Source organism: Hyperolius riggenbachi, chromosome 1 (assembly GCF_040937935.1).
Source record: "Hyperolius riggenbachi isolate aHypRig1 chromosome 1, aHypRig1.pri, whole genome shotgun sequence".
NCBI lineage: Eukaryota > Metazoa > Chordata > Amphibia > Anura > Hyperoliidae > Hyperolius > Hyperolius riggenbachi.
Genome location: NC_090646.1, coordinates 537,872,714 through 537,878,713, shown reverse-complemented (window position 1 = coordinate 537,878,713; position 6,000 = coordinate 537,872,714).

Below are 6,000 nucleotides of genomic sequence, written 5' to 3'. Positions count from 1 at the left end.
ATTAGCAAGACCCGTAACAACCAGCTAACTGATCGCGATCACGGGCGAGGACACACTGCAGCCCAAGGGCTTAAATACAGGAAGGCCAGCCCTCAAGAAAACCAGCCAATAACAGTAATGAACAGAGAGCAGCTGACCAATAATTCCTATAGCCATGAAATGTCAGCTGACAGCGTGTCAGCTGACACTAATCTCTCAGAGAACGTCTCAGAGCATAAAAGCTTCTCCGAGTCACATGCGTCCGGCTGGGGAGAGTGGAGGAACATGCAGGATCAGCCACCACCGCAGGGGAGCAGGGGATGCTGCTGGAAGAATTTCTCTGCAGAGCTCTGTCTCTGGAGCTGGCTGCAGCTTTGCTGGAGCTGCTGGCTGGTAAGATCGTTACAGTTGGATTGGGCCCTCTATGTCATGTTTTTTTACACACACACAGAAAAAAATTCCTCACATTCTTTAATTTGCCTTGTTATTATTATTATTATTATTATTGATTTATAAAGCTCCAACATACTCCATAGCACTGTACAAAGTGAGAAGCAAACATGGGATACATAATAATACAGACAACGGTATACACCAATATACAAAATACAGTATTAGTATAAATTACAGAATTGGTACAAAGTATACAATTGGTAATTATAGTGAAAAAAGTAACATAAATAAAATGTATAACAACTTACAAGACACAAATGGTTAGAGAGCCTTGCCCTTGCAAGCTTCTAATCTAAAATACCCACAAATTATAGTACACCAAGTTGCATTATGCCACTTATAAAACCCCACATGTTATATTACACCACATTGCACCATTACTACCATGAGAAAATGATCCACACCATGAAATATCCCATGTCATATTATTTTTAACATGTTTGAATTCCCCAACAACATAGCATACTCATTATAATAACATTATAATAATATTGTCCACAATGTAAAAAACATTACATTAAACCTCAGATTCAATACCGGTAATACCTGACTTTATATATTTCCCGACTCCATCAAATACTATGACACCACTTTATTCCCCAAATCGTATAATACACCATGGCCCTGTGTTTTCTCCTAAGTGGTATTTTAACAACTTGTCATAAAATGCCTTTTAAGCCGCCAGCAGGCAAAAAAAAAAATACTCAAAATAAATTTGATAGTACTTTTTCACCAACTTTTGAGTACTTTTTTAATTGTAAAATGCTTAAAAGTTAATTTAAAGATAATATGAAAATGATCTCCTTGGAGATAACTTAGGAGAAAAAGTTAATTGCATATGGGCCAAGGCCTTTTAAAGCATCAGCAAGCAAGAAAATACTCAACATTATTTGGATTTTACTTTTCACATACTTTTTTATTTATTTATTTATTTATTTTATTTCAAAGTGCTAAAAAGTTATTGTAAAGAGAATATGAAAACGTATCTCCTAGGAGAAAACTTAGGAGAAAAAGTTAACTGCATATAGGCCCACATCAGAAAATAACTCATTATACAATCCACCACGTCCATACGCAATGGAAATTCTGCACATCCAGGGCAGTTTCTATGCTAAATTGCACCACAACGAGGGTGCAAAAATCGCCCCCCCCCCCACGTGGAGAACAGGTGTAGGTGCCCGCAGTATGGGTTAGCCTGGTCTAGTTGCCCCAGTATAGTTAGCCGGCTATAGGTCTGTCCCCCCCCCCCCAGTATAGGTAGCCAGACATAGTTGCCCCCAGTATAGGTTAGCTATGTAGGTTTCTCCAGTATAGGTTAGCTAGGTAGGTGCCTCCGGTATAGATTAGCTAGGTAGGTTCCTCAGTATAGGTAAGCTAGGTAGGTGCCTCCAGTATAGGCTAGACTGGTAGGTGCCCTGAAGTAAAAGTCAGATGGGTTGGTGCCCCGAGTATAGGTTAGATAAGTAGGTGCCTCCAGTATAGGTTAGATAGGTAGGTTCCCCCAGCATAGGTTAGAAAGGTAGGTTCCCCCAGTATAGGTTAGATAGGTAGGTGCCCTGAGTATAAGCACAGCAGTGAGGGGGGGGGGAAGGCATAGCTGTTACAACTCACCTTCCGCCGCCGATCCCCCGCAGCCTCTATCTTCTTCCTGTCCAGGCACTGCTCGCATTGGTAACCCCTGGAGACCATCAATATCTCAGATGAGATTGCCATTTGTCACATGATAACAGATGGCGATCTCACTACAGGGGTAGTTTGCCACCTAGAGGACAGGAGGGAGAATTGCAGTGCTGGATCCTGAGGAGGTGAGTAATGTGCAGGGCTGCAGTGTGATTTTTTTTTTTTTAAAGAATTTTAGGGTGTAAAAATTGCATCTCGTTTAGACCCTAGAATTGGGAAAGAATCATACCGCCAGGGAGGTTAAAGGGTACCTGAGGTGACATGATAAGACGTGTATATGCACAGTGCTAAGCATACAAATAATGATGCTGTATTCCTTTTCTTCTTTTTTTGCCTGAAAGAGTTCAGAACATCAGGTGACAGTTTCTCTCCAGGTGGGACTTAGAATATAGCATAATTCTTAGTGATAAGGAATTGCAGACATAAAACTCTTTCCTGGCAGAGAATAGCTCCTGAGTGCAGAGTTGAGATAAAGAAGTTAATAAGAAGTTATTAGGAGTAGGATAATAAATACAATTGCTTGTCTCATCAGTTTGTTTTCGCCTTAGGTTTCCTTTAGGTCCCTTTCACACAGGGGGCATCGCATCATGGTACTCTCATCTGCTGCAGCTCCTCCCAGTGGGCATCTATGAGACAGGCCACAGTATCTTCAGTGCAACGCAATACAATGCAAGTGCACAGGGAGCTGCAGGTCCCATGTTATTTTTAACGGTTGCACTGTGGCTATAACGCTCGTGCAACTTTCCGAGGTTATTGGAGTGTTATTATCCTGCTGACGCTGCCATATAGTGTGCAACCGGCCTCAAACCAACGTTTTATGATTGCAGATCCCCCCCTTTTCCTTTCCATGTTTGTGCATTTGTGCCTGAAATTGGCATTCAGAGGTACATCGCTTCCGCCTGGCTAATACTTATATAGACCAAGACACTGACTGCCCAGAACTGCTAACCAATCAAAGTGTGGCCGTGGGCTTTTTTATAAATATAATTGCTTATTGATAAAAAATTAAGTTGGATATAGGATGAAAGCTCAAATCTTCTTGTTGTACCCTTTAAGAGAATGAGCTCTTCACATTTTGTGCTCAGTTCAGTTTAAATTGCTATTGCTAACCTGATGCAAGTCTTTAATGAAGCAGACAGGAAGTTGCTGTTGGTGCACAGGCCACAGTCCCTCTCATAAGCCAGCACAGAGGAACTTGGTGCAGCAAGCCAACAAGGCGGTCACCTGGATGGCTGTGCAGGGGGGGCACAGCCGTGGGGGGGACCGTGGTCACCCCCCTGCCAGATTGTGTGACTCCCAGGTGGTGAATTGGCTTAAAGCCTCTAATAGACACTGCACCAGTTCACCGGCCGCAGCCCGCAGCTCACCTCAGCATGCGGGAGTCTGTGGTTTCTGGCAGGCAGAGCAGGGCTACAGGAAAATAGCATTCAAAGCCTTGCACTGGGGACTATTTGTGTCTCCAGTGCAGGGCTCTGGGTGCCATCTTCCCTTAGCCCTGCTCTGCCTGTCAGCGCAGAAGTTTTGCAGCCGGTGTGCCAGGGGGAGCTGCGTGCCAGGAGTGGAGTCTTCTGCAGGTGAGTAAATGCTCTTTTTTTTTGTAAAGGTGCAGCACCAGGGCTATTTGGGGGAACTAATGGGAGGGGGGGGGGGGGATAGGGAGCCCTTCCTATGTTTATTTTTTGGTGAAACGCTTCCCCCATTATGTTATTTTCTGGTGAGACATTGCTGCATTACGGTTATTTTCTGGTCAGACGCTGACACAATACAATTATTATCTGGTGAAACGCTGCTGCATTACGATTATTTTCTGGTGAAATGCTTTCGCAATACGTGTATTTTCTAGTGAACCATTGCCGCAATAAGTGTATATTCTGATGAAACACTGCCGCATTACGATTATTTCTTGGTGAAACGCTGCCGTATTACGATTATTTTATGGAGAAACATTGCCGAATCACAATTATTTTCTGGTGAAACGCTGGCGTATTACAATTATTTTCTGATGAAATACTACCGCATTATGATTTTCTGGTGAAATTGCTGTTGCATTACGATTATTTTCTGGTTAAACGCTTATGCAATACATGTATTTTCAGGTGAAATGCTGCCGCAATAAGTGTATTTTCTGGTGGAACGCTGCCGGATTATGATTATTTTCATGGGGGGCAGAATAGGCTGGGCACCATGGGGGGAGGGCACAGGTTTTCTCGCCAGCAGTGACAAAATGGCTAGAGGCACCCCTGAACCAGCACAATTCAGTTAGTTTTCAGCTTAGTCTGAACTGTTTCATGTCTCATTCTTACACAATCCCACATATTCCTGTGTTTCAGTGAGCAATAATTAAACTGTGTAAGCAATAACTCGACAGAGAAAGTCTTGAGGAAAAGGTTATATAAATAATTATTAAATGTAGCAGATGTCACTTGTTGCAAGTGCCATTTTAGACTGGTGAGGCGATTGTGGTGCGACTTGGAAAAATCAGACTAGAGTGAAAAAGTCACATCGTGTCACTATAGCCACGTTGCAACTGAAGAAAAAAATGAACATGTAACTTCTAGTGCACTTCTGGAATTACCTTAGAAGTTAGACAGCAATGCACTGCAGCTTGTGTGTTACATCTGTGGTGCCTAGTGCACTTCCGTAGGGGGACCTCTACCATAAAGCCACCTGAATCACATAATTCAGGCGGCAAAATCTAGGGGGTGGCATTTGGACAAATAGTTTGGGCCACCTGGCGCATGCCTCCTCTCCGCTCTCCCACCCACCTTCCTGTTACACACAATACCCTCCTCATCCCCATCCTCAATCGACCAGTGGCACCTGTCATCCTTCCCTATTACACCATAAGCAGGTGAGGTGTCGCCTCTTACTAAGGCATGCTGCGGTAAAACCCCATAACCAGCGAGAGACAACGATGGCCAGTCTTTCCAATCACAGTTGCCCGCTGCTCTTTTTGCTAACTGGTAGATCTCGAGGGCGGGACCACTGCATCATCATTGGGGCAATCACTGCATGTGATCAGCAGCAGTGACATTTGATAGGTCACAGCTATTGACCAGTGATTGGCCCAATGAGGGCGCCATGGTCCTGCCCATGAGACCATCGGCACCAGTTACCAAAAGGAGCAACAGACGGCTGTGATTCGCCAGTCTGGAGCCAGCACGCCTTCCTGATTTGTTGCATGCCAAAGCTTCCCCTCTGACTGGCCAGGGTGATCTCTCGCCGGTGATAGGGTTTTATATGGGGTGGGGTGTTTATATGATATGAGGTATATATGATGGGGGTTTATTATTATACACACACAAATATCAGCATTTTTTTGGGGGTGGGGGGGAGTGCATCCTCCAAAATTTGCTTCAGGCATCAGAAAGTCTAGAACCAGCCCTGTCCGTAGCATCGCACTGCAGGCAGTGTGTAATGTCTCAGTGGGCTTGATTCAGTAAGCAGTGCTAACTGTTAGCATGCTTCTGGGAAGCCCATTATCACGCCTAAACTCAGTGTTCGCGTGATAATGAGCACTCGTGCGCAAAGTCAGTCGGTCTAACCTACTTAGCATGCCTAAAGACTTTAGGCGTGTTAATCAGGGTAGGTTAACATCGTTTTTTCAAATCACCCCGCACGCAAAGTCCATGGGGCAAAACTTTCCGTGCGCACAGCGTGGTGCGCGCGCAACTTCGCATCACGGTGCTAAGATAACGGGGCACCCGATGCACCTATAAGGTGGCATGGTATGCGACCCGGCGCACCTGTGCGCGCGGAAAGTTTTGCCCGATGGACTTTGCGCGCGGGGTGATTTGAAGAACCGGTGCTAACCTACTTAGCACCCTGATTAACAAGCCTAAAGTCTTTAGGCGTGCTAAGTAGTTTAGCACCGTTTACTGAATCAAG